Source organism: Saccopteryx leptura, chromosome 2 (assembly GCF_036850995.1).
Source record: "Saccopteryx leptura isolate mSacLep1 chromosome 2, mSacLep1_pri_phased_curated, whole genome shotgun sequence".
NCBI lineage: Eukaryota > Metazoa > Chordata > Mammalia > Chiroptera > Emballonuridae > Saccopteryx > Saccopteryx leptura.
This window is the reverse complement of record NC_089504.1, coordinates 312,168,572-312,185,962: the sequence shown is the minus strand read 5'-3', so window position 1 is coordinate 312,185,962 and position 17,391 is coordinate 312,168,572. Positions and strand designations below refer to the sequence as shown.

Here is a 17,391-nt window from a genome sequence, read left to right as displayed (position 1 = left end):
ATACCTACCAACTAATTCTACAGTGCACGCCGGGCTTTGATAGAAAACAATCAGGAATATCTGGATATAAGGTATAGCAGAGCAGGGAGAATTTCTTATTCCTCACTGGCCAATCCTCGTCAGCTGAGAAGGTGGCCCAGGGGTCATACCTGCTTTATGTTTGTGAACTATCACTGGGTCCAACAGTTACAGCTAAGTCAGTCTAACAAGACAAGAAACATAATTTAAAGATATGGTCACCCTATTAAAAAAAAAATAACATCTGTCTAGCCATACTCCATAGCTAAACAAACCAAATAAAAAAAAAATTGTTGGAGGCTTCATCTCAATCTAAGTTATTGTAAATGGTAATAATCATTTTAATACACCCATCTGCATAGCACTTTAAGTGTTTGCAAAACATTTCCACATGTATTTTTCCTGCCTCTTGAATAAGCGTATGAAGTCAGAAGCACAGGTATTGGTTTAATCCATCATAGAAATGAAGAGGCTGCAGGGTTATATGATGTCCTACGGGCCGCCGTTATGGAAAAGGCTGTGTTGCATGTTGATTTGGGAAAATTGCTTTGTTTTCTGATTCTGTCGTATACCTAAAGTTGAGATTGGACCTACTCTTCAATACACACATTCCTCACCTGGAAATCAGTAATAACACCAACCTCAGGATTGTACAGGGAGCAAGAGATGCAAAAATAAACGTGAAAACAGGATATATTCATCAGGTATAAAGTGCTTATTGCCTTCCTTAGTTCAAGAAGAGTGAGGCATGCTTCAAGATCAAGTCACCTTTGTGTAAAAAAAAGTGCTGCCTGGAACATGCATAGCTGCCTGCCGAGGGCTGGAATTCAGTGACAACTGAACACGCAACCTCACACCGCCAGTGGTTCTCCTAGAACACCTCTCCCTGTCAGTACTGAATATTGTAAAGATATTCCAGAGCAACCGTTCCGAAGGAAGGAAACGAGGACAGCGCAAATTGGGCTATGAGACAGAAGTGCTCTTTTCTTGAATAGGTGATCAGTTTTAATTGGAATAATCACATCAACATTTCTTTGAAGCTCCCAAGTCACTTTATTAACAAGAATAACTATACTTATGATTTTCCCATTGGAGGAAATAAAACAGATCGTAGTCCCATTTTAAATTAAGAGAAACTGGGAGGCATGGGGCTCATCAATAAACAAACAGTCAGAGGAGGAAAGGCTGGTTCCTTATATCTCAAAATTTAATCCCTAGCAGAGAGACCTTTTGCCCTGGAGACCCAGGATGGATGATTGGTGTGACTTGAAAAACATTATTCTTACTCCTATATGTAATTTCTTTCTGAAAACCTATTAAAATATTTCTCACTGAATTCCCATACCTTCCAACACCACAGGTCAACATTTCACTTAAGGCTGAAGCAAGGATTAAACCAGGAGGGTTCTCAGAGGTGTCACACCACTGCTGTTCTGGGGGGCAGGCATGGGCATGACAGTGTAGATGTGTACATCACAGGGAAAGGGGAGATCCAACTCCTATTTATTCTTTTTTTTTTTTTTCATTTTTCTGAAGCTGGAAACAGGGAGAGACAGTCAGACAGACTCCCGCATGTGCCCGACAGGGATCCACCCGGCACGCCCACCAGGGGGCGACGCTCTGCCCACCAGGGGGCGATGCTCTGCCCATCCTGGGCGTCGCCATGTTGCGACCAGAGCCACTCTAGCGCCTGAGGCAGAGGCCACAGAGCCATCCCCAGCGCCCGGGCCATCTTTGCTCCAATGGAGCCTTGGCTGCGGGAGGGGAAGAGAGAGACAGAGAGGAAAGCACGGCGGAGGGGTGGAGAAGCAAATGGGCACTTCTCCTGTGTGCCCTGGCCGGGAATTGAACCCGGGTCCTCCGCACGCTAGGCCGACGCTCTACTGCTGAGCCAACCGGCCAGGGCCTATTTATTCTAAGTAAAGCCTTTCTTAGGTTTCATATTGGGGACCCAGGGACAAAGCTACAACCTGATGATGTTCTAGTTCTCCATGGGAGATGGCAGCACATAGTTAAGTCAATTATTGAAAGACAACAGAACAAAGCAACATGGCCGGCAGAGCCATGACAAGGAAGGAACAGGAAATGGAGATTGTTCAGCCTAATTCAGCCCTGAGGGACTGCATCTATCAGGGAGTCCTAGAGACTCTCCTCAAGGTTCCCTAGGGATGCCTTAGGCTCCACCCAGAAGATTTTCAAATCCTATAGGTTGCTGTCTTCCAAATCTTCTTTCCCCCAAATTCCCAAGCTGGGGTTATATCAGTGAATCAATGATGGTCAGCAGAGCACCGCCCAAACATGGAAATTTTCCTTCCTATACTTTTTTCTTCAAATGTGAAATAGGGCCACAGTCAGATCTATTTCCAAGTAAAATTTAATACATATATATATTTAAATATATATATTATTTAATATATATACTAAGTGCCCCATAGAGGGGAACTGCTTCACAGAGATCAAGATCAAACATCAGAGACTTCCTTGCCTCCCCAGAGTGGAGACTTGGTTTCCTTGGGAGGCAAACAGACTCCTTCTTATGAGGCAGGGTCAGTGAAGTTTTGAGTTCTACAATGAATTCCCTGTTCATTGAGGGTGAGTTGATTCAAGAGAAAAAATGGGGACCCATCATTCTTAATTGACCTCTCTATAACCCACTTAGAGGATTTATCAGAGGCGAGTTTTCAGTTGACTTTTGTTACATCCTCAAGGGCATTCCTGGCAAGGACACAGTAGGTGTTCCATGAGGAAGGATGGAAAATGCCACCGGGCAGGAGTTGGGTGTTCTGAATCTTCCTCCAAGCTGGATCACCCTGGACAAGCCACCGGAGACTGCCGATTCCGAAATTCCTTAATTTGTTATTATCAACCTTTTGGAGTGTTTGCAAAAAAGGAAATGAGGTGATGGCTCTGATATACCTGATAAATTGTAAAAAAAAAAATTTTTAAGTAGTGTTTGTTTGAAGTCATTATCAACTAACTGATGAATATGACTTCAACAAAGTAGGACTTGAGCACCAAGATGAAGAGACGACGGATGTGTGTTATGAAACCCAAACTGGGACACCTGATCCATGAGGTACATTTATGGACAATGGAATATAGAGCCTGTCAGAGCCAACACAGCAAGTCAGGTTTCCTTAACCCGAACCCCACGCAAGCAGGACACGGCGCTCCCCACCTCTGGCCTCCATTTCATAACATAGAACTAGTTATCCTTGGAGAAGTACTATAGGCACCTGTGAAGCTCCTTCCAAGAAAAGGGGCCAGGAAACCCTTTTTAAAGCACCAAAGAGTAAATATGATAAACGCAGAAGGGCACATTTGGTCTCTACTGTGTGTGCTTTTCCTTTTTCTAAAATTTTTTTCATTTCCAGTATTTATACACCTGGGTCTCAAGAGATTGAGATGGTTTCTAAGATGTGTAATAAAAAAGATGAAAAATACATAAATTGAGGGCACCAGAGGAATGTAAAACAAGAGCAGGAACATATTACAATTAGCAGATAGAAATTTCTAGTATGTTCTACCCGCATATCACTACGGGTTTTTTTGTTTTTGTTTTAACAACCTTTTAATAATGCAAAAAACATTCTTGGCTAAAGACCACGTAGAAACAGGTTGAAGGCTGTATGTCCTTGGCCCCGATCCCTGCTCTAAAACAATGCAATGATGAGCTTTGAGAACACGAAAGTCACACACAAATATGAGGTCATTTGTTTTGTTCAGACCCATGCTATTCTATTTATGGTGCCTCTCCATGTGTACTTTACACATTTTGATATTTTTTTTTACTCTGCCGTGATAGTCATTCCTTGATAAGGTATAGTACAGTTATTCTCTTCGTATCTCATGCACACCTATAGTTAGAATGGTTTTGCATATGTTTGTATCAACAAAATAACATGCATATAGTAAGTATTCAATTATGATGTTTGTTGATGAAGCCATCTGGTCTATGGCGTACTTGCTACAGGACCCCAAGCTGATGAAGGCATCCCCATTCACCCAGCAAAACCCCGCCTCTCTCTTTAAATGTTCTGTGAAACCAAGCTTCAGCTAGGTGAGTCCCCCTTCTCCTCTGTGATTGCAGGAGTCCTAACACCTCTATCACCACCGCTGGACATTGTGTGTCATTGTTTACCCCTCTCCTTATCTCTCAGGACACACTGTAAGGACTGGCATTATGATTAATGAACATCATCACCCTGTATCCGAGGTGTCCAGCAGAGACCCAGCTGCACCTAATTTTTCAGCAATAACTGTTGAAGGATAAATGAATAAACAAATACTTCCGGTGTAACAGTGTCTGTCCCTTGTAAAACACTTACGTGTGCTGTCGATCTAAAAACTGACCACATGCTGCAGGGAAACAGAATGAAGTGAGGATGATCCTGATGTGAGGGATGGATTCTTTTTTTCTCAGTTTTAAATATGAATATTGTCCCCTTCATATGTATGTAGGTGGTCTCTCTGGAATTTCAGCTCTGTTTTGATGGGGGTGATATTGAAGGGTGTCCCCCAGTCCTGCTCAGTGTGCAAGCAAGCTCTGTCTCATCTCCCCAGGGAATCTATAGGGGTTCCATAGACAAAAACTGTGGGAAACACTGGGATCTGATTTCCTTGTCCCTTTTCTCCATCATGAATGTGATACAATCTGCCAATGAAGGATTGTCATTCTTGCCCAAATCTTTTTATTTGAACCTCTATGAAGATGAGTGAATCATTGTCTAAACAGGTGGAGTCAACTTAGCCTTCAGTCTCCTTAGATACAGTTTCTATCTAACAACCAAGTCCCGTTTGTCTTGTGATGAATTGCTTACGGGTACCAACTCATGGTGCCAGGTCATTGGTCAGCTTGGGGAGCTCACATCAGAGAAACACAAAACATACAAAAAACAAAACAAACAAACAAACAAAACAACTTCCTGCCTACTCTGGTTGACACATTCCCATTTTAATTTTAGGTTTTCATTGAGTGTAAAATTGCCCTCTAGTGAGGCAAGATAAGCAGCTTTATTTCCTGGCAAAACATCCTTTGATGTTTGTCACTAAAAAGTCCCTAAAGAGAATACAGTATTTACAAACAAGGCATCTGGCAGGTTCCCCTATATTTCTTTGTCCTCCCTCAGTTCCCAACACCTCTTAAAATAGCTTTGCAAATGCCTTTCCAACATTCCCCAGGAGCACATCAAGTTCCTGTGTGAGTGACAGTGGTCTGAAAGAGCATTCTGTCACCCCCCTGTGACTTTCTCTGGACCATGAAATGCCCAGTGTCCCAGACGACACCAATTCCTCAGCTCACTACCAATTGCTTCTCCTTTTCACTTTCTTATGATATAACACAAAGCAAAAAGACAACTAAAAGAAAAATGAACATTTCATTTGGAAGATCTTGGTTGCCAAGCTGATTACACTTATGGTGACCGGGACTTCAAGATGAAGTCATCTGCTTTTTGGGAGAAAAAAAAAAACAGTTACAGGACTGGGAGAGGTGACATCAAACTACAGCTTCCCAGCTTGTCCCTTTTCCTTAATCTAAAGAGGCTGCATGGACAATTTTTGCCCATTTGGCAGGAGATGGTACAACAGAATTTCTAAATGACCTCATGAAATGATGAAGGAGAAGAAAGGGGACTTTAATTTTATTTTTTAAAAGACCACCCATCATACTTCCCTCAGCTTTTTAAAAATTGTCATACATCTTCAGAGAAAAATACATTGTGTGATTTGTTCAAATCTCAGCCTTTCCAACAAAATCTCATCACGAAACCACAAGACCCCTCAGTAAAACATCAGGAACACGAAAGAGGGGAGAAGGAGACAGAAACAGATGTCCCACCCAAATGAGAAATAATAACATAACCTTTGTTTTGTTTTGCTTAGCTCAGATCTTTCTGAGAAGGTATTAAGCTTCAGGATTAAAAATAATTGTGTGGAACATAAAATTGACAATAGGTTATACATCAGAATATTTAACCACAAATCCTGGCTCTATCACCTCAAGTTACTGTCACTTACAGGACAACTCACTACTATTTCTTGGTCACAGTCTTTGCTGCCAAATTTAAGTGTCAAATGACATGATGTTGAACACTTCACTAAATTCTTGAATCTATGACATTGAAGGAACTAAAGGTAAATTGATAATGGTACAATTGTCTCCAAAGAAATATTCTTTATTTTAAAAATTTTCAATTACACTTTACATTCAATAGTATTCTGTATTTTGTTTCAGATGTATAGCAAAGTGGTTTAAAGGAAAAAGAGAGATAGAACTCAAATATTCAGAACAAACGAATTATGTGGCTATGATGGAAAAGTTTCAGATTTTAAGAAAACAGACATGTAGGATTAGAAAAAAATTAAATACTGGACAAGAATAAAATAATAGAGTATACATGATGAAATGAAAAAAATTTCTTTAATAAATAGCTAGAATTTACTGTCAAAAAGTAAGGGAAAACATTTACCAATGTAATGAAAATATCAAAAACAAAAAAACCACATCAAAAACTAATGCAATGAGCCCTGGTTGGTTTGCCCAGCATGTGGAAGTCCCAGGTTCAATTCCCGGTCAGGGCACACAGGAGAAGCGCCCATCTGCTTCTCCACCCTTCCCCCTCTCCTTCCTCTCTGTCTCTCTCTTCCCCTCCCACAGCCAGGGCTCCAAAGTCAGCCTGGGTGCTGAAGATGGCTCCATGACCTCCACCTCAGGCACTAGAATGGTTCCAGTTGCAATAGAGCAACAGCCCAGATGGGTAGAGCATCGCCCCCTAGGGGGCATGCCGGGTGGATCCTGGTCGGGCACATGTGGCAATTTGTCTCTCTGCATCCCTGCTTCTCACTTCAAAAAACTACCAAAGGACCCCCCAAAACAAAAACAAAAACAGAAACAAAGACAAAAACAAAACAAAAAACTAACACAATGAAATATTATTCAGCAATAAAAAGAAATGAGCTCCCAAGCTATGAAAAGACATGGAGGAAAGCTAAATGCATATTACTAAGTGGAAGAAGCCAATTTGAAAAGGCTACATACTGTATGATTCCAATTATCTTGCGTTCTGGAAAAGGCTAAATTGTTAAGAGAGAAAAATGATGAGTTGTTGCCAAAGGTTAGGGGGAAGGGTGGGAGGAATAAATAGGGTAACACAGATGATTTTTTTAGAGCAATAGAACCACTCTTTGTGATGCTATAATGGTGGACATATGTCTACACATTTATCCAAACCCATAGGGCATACAACACAAAGGGGGAACACTAACGTAAACTATGAACTAGAGGTGCCCATGATGTGTACGTGTAGGTCCATTCATTGCAACACAGGTAGCGCCCTGGTGCAGGAAGTTGATAGTGTGGGGAGGCTGTTTGTGTATGGAGGGAAGGGGTACCTGGGAACTTTCTATGCCATTTTCTGTGAACCTAAAACTACTCCAAAAAATAGTCTATTAAAAAAAAAAAAAAACTAATGCAGCAAAGAACTTATCGTTCAATAATTAAACATAGTCATGGGGGAAAAAAATTCGAGTTTTAGATAATTAAGCTATTGCTATGTCTTTATTTTCAATTATATTGGAAAAGAAAAATAAGAGCACAGGGGAGTTTGGATGAAAATAAATACTTGATTATTTGCTGCCAGTGGAACAAACAAGACACACAGCAAACAAGGAGCATGGCCTTTAGAAAATCTGACCAACGTATGGTGTAGCGATTTCAGTGATCTGACATTTCTGTCTTAGGGAAATCAGCTCACGGAGTTAGTCACCGTCAATTATTTCTGAAAATGTATCTCACACCAAGAGTTGCTGAAATACAGGAATTAGAGCGTTATCTATTAAAGGAGAAGAGAGCTGAGGCTGCCAATTATAGCCAAATCTCTAGATTCCATGTCTATAAAATAATGGGACTAAACCAGAGGGACAATATAACAAACCTTAGACATAAAAAGGGCTGCAGAGGCAGGGGCAATTAAGGAGCTGAGGATTGAGAAACAGAAGGAAGATCCGAGAGGAACGGACCATGGGAACTCTCATTGAGATAAAGAAGCTAAAATAAGCCCGTGAACATCAAAGAGGAGACATTTGACAACCTCTCTTCCATGAAGACGACCCCGGGGATTCTATCTGAACATTTCGATGATAGAATGATGGCATTTTATTTTGTCTGACTAGGGAAACTTGCTAGGAAAATAATCTGACCTCTTTTCTCTACCCCTGCTTGACAATAAAAATAATTTGAATTTTTGGTCAATTCTTATGGAGAGAGAAGCCAAAGAATCTTGTTACAAGTGGGGGGAGATTTAAAGAGGAATGCCGAGGACGTGAACTGCCTGAAGAATGTGTTATGTAACTAACAAACTGCGAGGGTGAGGTGTCATTACCACTTTAATTAATTAGGGCCCTATTGTGGCTCCCTTGTGAAAGATCGTCTTTGATTAAAAGTGTCAGCATATAAAACTATTGACTGATATTGAAATGTAAAAGGATGAAATTTCAATTAAATGTAAAAAAAAATTAGCTGGTATAAGCACTTATCAATAGACACTAATGATTCTTGGGTGACTTGGGACACAAACAAATAGAAATGACAGTGGACATTTAAACAGGAGTGAAATTGACCTCCTGGTGGTTCATCCCTCAGAATAATTAGCTCCTTTGGCCTTTTGTTTTATGTCTGCAATGCAGGAGTTAGTGTTAAGTAATGGCAACTGTTTTTGCAGAGAAAGGAAATAGAATGATATAAAATAGAGGCGATCAGATAATATATTTCCTAACGCATAGTATTTTTATAGTCAGCAGAAATGTTCCAGCATATATACGTTTTAGAAATATTCACAAAATCTTATTCTATGCCTCAGAATTTCCGTAGCTGGAAGCTGTACTGAGACTCCTGCCCCCTGGGCCTCTAGAAAGAGCTCCCAGGGACTCCGAAGGAGCAAGCATCTTCCAATGCAAAGGCTGTAATTAGACTAAGCCAGGTGAGCAGTCAAGACAGACTCTCAGTCTTACCTGAAACGGAATCCGCTAACACAAACTGTTTTCCTGGTTCTGTTTTCTGAGCACTGACCCAAAGTGTGACATGCTTCTCTTTTTCTCTCTTTCCTCTCTCTTTTTTCTTGGCTTTCTTGGAATTCAATATCTAATAATACAATGGGCTATTCTTGTACAGAAACTGCTTATGGAAGAATAAAACAAAACTAACAAAACCCAAAACATTTTAAAACGTAACTTTGCGGTTAGACTTCAGACTGATGGCCAAAGCAACATAACACACTCTTGGTCTCGGAATAAGCGGTTTAGTGTCACCGAGCACCGATTTCTATACTTATGAGAAAAGATAACAAATATCTACCATATAGTGTTGACTTGGGGTAGAGAAATAATATATATAAAGAAACGACATGGGTCCTAAACTTAGGTAGACGCTCAAAAAAGGGCGGTGGCTGCTTCGTTGTTTTTCTTGTCATCATTGTCACAGAAGAGCATGTCATCCAAAATTCTGAAGTTTTCTCTAATGTGAATGAACATATGCAGTCATGGAAAATATCCAGTCATGCTCAGTTTAAAATAAAAGCAAAATTGTGACTCCTTGTTTACCTTTGAGTGGCACCCCTTATCCAGAGACAAGAAAAATTAAACCTACCTCACCCACTACTCCCTCACCTACAATACTCCCAGAACACAAATCAAAGGGAGCAAAAGGATCTGTAATATTAGGTTTACTTGTGAAGACATAGATTCCCACTCCACTGATAAAATCTGATAGAAAAGCAATTTTGAGGATGAAACAAGAAAGCAGCAGGCAGGGAACACTCTAGCTTTGGGGCAGTTCTTGATCATTTGCCTAAAATGAAACCAAATGCCCTGAAACCCTCCAAAGAACATAATTGAGTAGAGTTTACCTATTGTTTTCTATTCTCGAGCTGGTTCTATGGTAGAAGCCTCTTCTCTCTGGAGCAGTGCCAAGGAAGGCACAAAGTATTAGAAAATCGTCATCGCGATCAGCAATATGAAATGGTGTGTGAAATACATGTTCTTCCTTCCACCCGTCAAATTACTTCATGCTTGGTTTTTATGAAGAGTGGGGAAAATTAGCCTTCAGGTAATTTTTAAGCTCCCCATCTCACTCCTCCTGAAGAGCCCCTTAGTAGTTAATTAAATAATCAAGAAATAATGGGCTCATCTTCCCATATTATTCCATCTTGTTTATTGGCTTGGCAGAGCTGGGGAGGTAAGCAAAAGCTTCTTTGCTTTATTAAAGGGGAAGAATTATCTTCATGACCAAGGGCGGACAATAACATCAGGAAACATTGTTATCACTTTCCTATTCCTGGAGGAGATATTGTGTTGTATCAGTGACTGGGGATCATCATAGTGCATAAACATTTTGCAACAGTAGCAGCAAAATGTATCCCCGTCCACATTTCAGACAATTCCTTCATTCTCATGCACCCCCTCCACCAGGGCTGGGAGAGAGGAAGAGGAATCAGGCCACGTGCTTGGTCCAGCTAGATGACTAATGAAAATCTAGACAGGACACTAGATAGGAAAGAATACAGAAGAACTTTGGAATCGTGTCCACAGCTTCCCAGAAATATCTCAGGGTCATGGCTAGTATAAGCATGGTGTTTATCAGTGGTTATTAGTATCATACTAATAATAAATTAGATGAAGAGGGCAGTGAGGAAGAACAGGAGGATAAAGAGAAAAATAAAATGTGTTGGATAATATTTATTTTGTAAATGCTCTGCACCAGTCATTACCCTAAGCCGTTTATATGTATTGTTATTATTGTGCAGTAAGGGAAATGAAGAAATGGTTGATGGAGATCCAGCATGGCAAAGAGGCTTTGATCAGTTATGGAAGATCCAACACAGGCCTGATGTTAGAGTTTATCTTAGTTGAGAAACAGTGAAGAACTTTTAATAAGAGAATGCACATTCAGCTTTGCATTTCTGAAAGGTCATTCTGGCAGGGGGAGCCAGAGACTGCACTAGGGAGAGACGGGAGGTGGGGGACCAGAACCAAACCCAAGGCTCTGGTGCTTGTTCATGTGAGCAATGCTACAGATCTGAAAAAAATGTGTGTGTGGGGGGGGATGAATTCTAGACAAGCCTCAGAGGCAGGTCTGATTTGATAATATCATTAGATGTTGAGAGCAGAATTTGTAGCGAGGAAGAAAGAAGACATATTTAAAGTATATATCAACTTTACTTCCAATTTGTCATGTAATTTGTGATTGATAATAATGAGCTGATTGATATTACTGCTCACACCATAATATAAACATCTAAATTTCTCCCATAAGAAAACAACAACATATGTAATATAATGTAAAATTATATTTTACATAAAATATAGGAGATAGAACAACATTCCCATTCTAAAGACAAAAAACCTTCACTTGAAGTTTTAAAGATGTAAACATATAGAAACTTCCATTAGAGTCTTCTTCCAGAAATATCTCAATAGAATCTCTTTGTCTGCTATAGAAATATTTTCACAAAAATGTTAAATAACTAAGGGTATAAATATCCCCACTTTCTCATAATTTCTAGAATTCTACACCACAAACAACACTTAATATGCTCAGGAAATGAATGTCTTCTACGAGGCTCTTTTCTTAAAAATATACTAATTAAAAGTCTTCTTGCATTTATCCATTTCACATTATAACAAATTCAGAGCTTCAAAAATGATGTTCTTGCCCTATTCAAAGTAATGTGCTTCCTGTTGCTGAACACCAGAGGGCATCATTCAGTGGAAGCCTGGATTTGGGAGAGAGGGAGACAGAGAAGGAATTCCATTGCTAATGAAAGAAACTGATTCTTTAGTGGGTACCCTTATACACCATGAAACATTACCATGGTAACAGCACCAGTTAAGATGATCATATATTTAGGTCACAGTATAAAAGAAGGATCTTGAACATGTGGAGGGGAGAAAAGGGAAATGAAATGAAATAATACAAGAATATAGAAACTGTGGAAGGAGGCGAACCAGCCAGAACCTACCTTACTCTTCGCTAATAATAGTTTTCTAGAGTCACATTATGCCTTTCAAAGCAAAGGCAGATAATAAATTCTCACTAAAATTAAAAACTGCCCTTGAAATTCAGACCCTTAAGCACCAGTAATCTTAGTAAAGGAAGAGGAACACATTCAGAATGGCAAAATGAAGAGATGGCTGGGCTGGCAGTTGGGAGATTTGCAGTTCCTGGTTAAGCATCACGTTGGAAAAGCCCCACCCGCCACCCCAGTAACACGTATAATGAGTTAAACTGGAAGACATCAAAATTCTCTTTCATCCTTTTGCACCAAAGAAAATCTCAGTAGAGCTATAGGTACAAATAGCATCTGCCAAAACATCAGGCAGTTTTGGTGCCCTCATTTTCCTCCGCCAGAGACAATCGCTGATTAATCCAGACAAACATGTTGTGCCAACTAAGAATCTAGCTGGCTCTGAATGCTCCTTACTTAAGGCCTTGCGATCCAACCAGAGAGGCAGAATTGAATTACAAGGAGTGGGAGGACATTGTGGAACTCTGAACACCACTGTTTGGATTTCCCAAACATAAACAGGGCTACAACAACTCATAGAACCAATCAGCACAACAGCAGACAGACTAAAGTCCAAGTCCAACAGGCTTGTGTCTGAATCCCAGAGGCTGCCACTGACTAGCTGTGTTATTTGGGGCCACTATTTGGCCTTCTGAACTCTGGTTTTCTCATTTGTAAAATTGGGGAAGATAGCATCCACTTCATAGAATTGTTGCAGTGAAAAAATGAGGAAACTGATTCACCCATTCACGCATTTGATGAATACTTCCTAGCCTCCTGGGATGAGCCAGGCACTGTCTTAAGCAGTAGGAACAGAGTGCCCACAGAACAGATAATGTAATACATGGAAAGGTGCTTGGGACAGGGCTGCGGACTTGGGACACATTCCTTGAAAATGCATTTCTAAGGGGAAATGACCTGTTTCCTTTGCACCCCACAAAATACACACGACTAAAATTACCACCACCATCACCACCACATGCCCCGGCTGAGCTTGGGGGTGTGCAGTCACCACCCTTGCTCTGATACCCTTTAATCAAAGCGGTCCCAACACCTGCTCCATGAACCAAAGGTAGACAAAGGGGGCGGGCAGGTGACAGGGACTGACAGCCACAAAAAAGACATTGACAATGTTTGCTATATAAGCATCCACTGAGGAAACTCACACACAGAATCCACATCACCAAATGCCTGATCACTTGAAACATAAGTTTAAATGAAGAAAACCGGTCCTTCAGGGGAACCCGCTAACAAAATATTTCTCTCAAGCTCTTGGTCCTACTGAGTAAAGGGAAGAAAGACTAAGAGTAGGGTTTCAGGGGTCAGGTGCAGACAACTACGATAGGTATTTCCCCCCGGGTGTACCCCAGACCAGGAATGAAGCCAGTGATGGAGGCTGATCCCAGCACTTGTGGCTGTTAATGGTACACTCGCAGGTTCCCACCCTTTTTTCTCTCTTTCTTCCATTTCCTCTCCATTTCCCTTTATTCTACTGCCCCTCTCCACCTATTGCACTTGCTTCAACTTTGTTGGCTGCTGGGGATCAGAGAGGCACAGGCCTTCTAATCTGCTCACCTATCTTCCTCCCCTGAAGTGGGTGCAAACTGCTGGGTTATTTCCTGCCTCTGCCACCTGCCCCTCTCCCTTCTGTGCCCTTGAACCTGGGGGCTGGCTGCCCTGGAGCTGGACTTAGAAAATTGCCACTGAATGTACAGCCACCTGCCTGCAGTTTGGGGTTATCTGGGTAAAGAAAGGCAGGCGTAGCTTCCCATTTGGAGCAACGTAGTTTTTTAAATGTGAAGACAGCACATTAAATGCCCAAAGTTGAGAGACTGTGGGGACCATTTGAAAGGGACTTTTACCTATTGTTTGACGGCTAGTCCCTGCCACCTCTATCCCTGCAATCATTTGAGAACTGCAAACACACTCTTTGGGTTCTCTTGAACTTGAACCACGATAAAGATGTTCAAATCCAACTCCAGACACCAGCAGTCACACTTACATAAACACACCTATATCTTTGTAAAGAAAACCAAACATCTGTCAGGAAGCCCACCCTGAATTTTGGTTCCTGGGACTCTCCTCCCTCCCACCTTCGTTCTGATTTTAAAACAGTAAGCAGACTTGGCTGGGATTTCTACACCTTTTGGGGCTCAAGTTTTATTTTCCAGTTTTCTCTGGCTTAACTGTTTAACCCAGTCAAGCATACAGAGTCAAAAGAATGTCCTTATCTCGACCGGCACCGGAGCACGTTACTAATAATAGTGATGACAGTAAAAGTTCATCTGGCATTAACTTGTGCTTCTTGAGATCTTAGCTGCCAAATCCTGCAAAGCTGCAACACTGTCAGCACAAAATTCTTCCGTTCATTTGACAAAAGTCTCCAAAGTCCACTTTCCGAATTGCAGCCTAATAACAGCTCCCAGTGTGAAACTGCCTCTTGGCCAAAATAGCCGGTTTACTTTACTTCTATGATTATCAGTGCCCTTGTGGTTATAGCCCCAAAGATCGATCTCTCTCTCTCTCTCTCTCTCTCTCTCTCTCACACACACACACACACACACACCTGTTTGTAGTGTTTAAAGTGAAACAAGTGAAACATCATCCTTATTTGCTTAGCAATGAAAATGCACTAGGTATGTACACATCTCCTGCCACATGCTTTTCAATACAATCAATACAATGTATACATTCATACAGATGGCCAACAAAATAGCAGCGCAGGGCCTCTGCAGGGTTGAGGATCAGGAGATGAAGAGCTACCTCACTTCCAGAGCCCTCTCCATTCTGGTAAAGCAGAATGGCTGGGAGAGAAGTGGGTGACATCCACCCCAGGAGCCAGCCATCTGGTCATCCCTGAGTGGCTGGAGACAGGCTGCCCCCTGAGGGTGGGCTCTAGCCTAGGCCTGGTGGAACTGACAGCATCTCCCCCCCTCCTCCAAAGCTTCCCCCATCCCACCCCCAATCCAAATTCTAGTTTTTCTCAAGCCTTTCTGTCGCCCCAGGGTTTCTCTGGAGTCTGAGTAGACTTGGTTCTCTTCAGCCCGGGTCTCTGTGGTGCCCAGACCATGGCCATGACCCTGACTGTGGCCCTGGCCGCAGCCTCGACGCTGTCCAGCCAGGGCTGCGTGGCGGAGCGCGGGGACATGTGCTTGTCTTGCTGGCTGCGTGTCCTGGGGGACACACGGCTGGCTGCCAGGTACCCACTGCCACCCAGCGCTGAGAAAAAGAGCAAGGAAAGCAACACAAACCGAATAAAGAGAACATGTACATGCACTAGAAAGTCAACGTGGGGGACCCTGGAGCTTGAGGACTTGCAGGCGTTGTGCTTTGGCGGGGCTGGTCACGCCTGAGCCGGCAGACCTGTAACACTTGGTGGCCTCAGTCACAGACCTGCCGGGGGCCCTGCACTGACATAAGGACACCCGAGGGCGGCTCAGGTGAGCGTCTGCGGGCAGCTCCGCTTGTCCTAGGCGCCTGTCTCCGTGCCCTGCTCTCCTCCCGGGTCTCCGCTCCCAGGTGGTGTTCGCATACAGACAGCGGCCCTGGGCTCGTACTCCCTACAGCGATTTGGTGGCTCAAGGTAGCCTCGAGGACAGCAATGTCAGGAGGGCAGAGAAAGAGCTGGGGACACTGGAGGGGGGCCGGAGGCAGGGCTGTGTGCGGCTCTCCGTGTCAGTAATTCCGGGGCGGGCGGAGGGGTGTCTTCACCTCTGAGAGCTCCCGGGGCGAGCCTCCTCCTATCCCACTGGGGGCGCCCCAGGGGCCCCGGCAGGGTTCACAGCGGGAATTTCTGCGGGGTCCACCCGCACGGGGTCCACTGGTGTGCGGGCTCAGACGCACCGCACGGCTTCCGCGAGCTCTAAGTTATTTGCGATTGTCCAGGTCCGCAGGTGCGGACTGCCAGAGACACTGGGAGTGCAGTGACCCCTGCCTACGACCTGAGCCCCACCTGGGTGGCCCAAGGCCCACCCAGAGGGGTCGTTGGCGAAGTCCAGGTCTGGTCTGGGACCTCGCGGGCTCCCGGGTGAGACCTGGTCCCCAAGCCTAGGCGGGGAGCTGATCTTGTGTGCGGAGCTGAATGGGATGGGGTTGCAGAAGGCTTCCCCTCCTCTGTCCTGGGACCACTAACTCATTCCGATATACCCTGCCCCTTGGTCTTGGAACTGGGGTGCAGTGTGGAGCCGGGGTGACCCAGGCCTCCACCAAAAATGTCTGGAAGACGTGGCCAGACTCCAGGCAGGAAGGAGCGTGAGGGGCAGGAGAGGGCGAAGCTCTCCTTGCCTTCTCCGTGACGGCGTCGCAGGAGGGGAGGTGGTCGAGTGACGACGGGAAGGTGGTGGGTTGGAAGAGGGAGCGATGCCAGGTCCGCGCAGCTCCCGGGCTGCCCTCCGCCTTGCGCGGGACTCGGACCCTCGGAATCACACCCCTGCCCCGCACGGTGCCTCGTTTCCTCCTGCCTGCCAGACCCGCCATCGCTGCCGTCAGCCCTCCACGCCCCGGCAGCCAAAGTTTCCGTCTGCGAATCTGCGCTTGCAGAGGACCATCGTCTCGTTTCCCGACCCCTCGGCTCCCGGGGGGACCCCGCTGCGCCCGCTGTGCCAGGGCCCCCGGCGCGGGCAAGCCGAGAGCAGGGCAGCACGGAGCTCTTACCTGCCGCTGGGTTGGCTCCAGCTGCCGCCACGGGCTGTGGTTTCCCTGGTGCAGGCTGGCAGGAGCGACGAGCCCTTCGCGGGTTCGGGGCTGACCCGCCAGGGCGCGAGCGGCGCAGGGCTCAGAGTCCTAAACCAGCCGCAGGCTCGCTTGCTCCCTTGATCTTGCGAAAGAAAAGGAAAAGATTAGTTGGTGCCGCGACACCCAAAGGGGTGGGGCGGGGGAGGCGGGGAGAGAGCCGACCCAAAGGCTCGGGCGAGAGCGGTGGGGTGCCGGCGCGTGCGACCGGAGTCGCGCACCTTACATGGGTCCCCAGTCACTTGGCGAGTCAACAACCCCTTGGCGGTTCAGACTGAAGTGAAACTGACGCGCCCTCACTGTCCACACCAAACCGCCCAAGGAGAAGCCAAAGGGACTTTCAAACCTGGCTTTCCCGGAACAGATGAGTCTGGAGAACAAGACAGAACTGAGCCCGGGATCGACTGGCGAGCTCGGCGAGATTCATCTCTTCGCCAGAGTGCTTGGGAAAGTAGTGATTAGAGTAGCGGCAACACCTACTTCGGTGCCTGTGGCTGTTTCCTAGTGAGATCTGCGGTTGCAAGACTCTGGCCAAGCCGCAGGCTGGCTTGTGTGTGCGTGTGTGTCTGTGCGTGTGCGCGCG

The 17,391-nt window shown here is 44.4% G+C and overlaps 1 protein-coding gene across 3 annotated transcripts in view; it reads right to left on the bottom strand.

The window, feature by feature from the left end:
- Positions 1-17,391, bottom strand: part of CHRM2 (cholinergic receptor muscarinic 2) — a 107,627-nt gene extending 90,236 nt beyond the window's left edge. For 2 of the 3 annotated variants that reach the window (XM_066362792.1, XM_066362790.1), the window contains exons 1-2: positions 17,155-17,391; positions 16,731-16,893 (exon numbers count right to left, since the gene is read on the bottom strand). The gene's annotated coding sequence lies outside the window, so the exon portion shown is untranslated. Of the gene's footprint in view, positions 1-16,730; positions 16,894-17,029; positions 17,048-17,154 lie in introns of those variants that run through there. The other variant, XM_066362791.1, reaches the window with a different exon arrangement.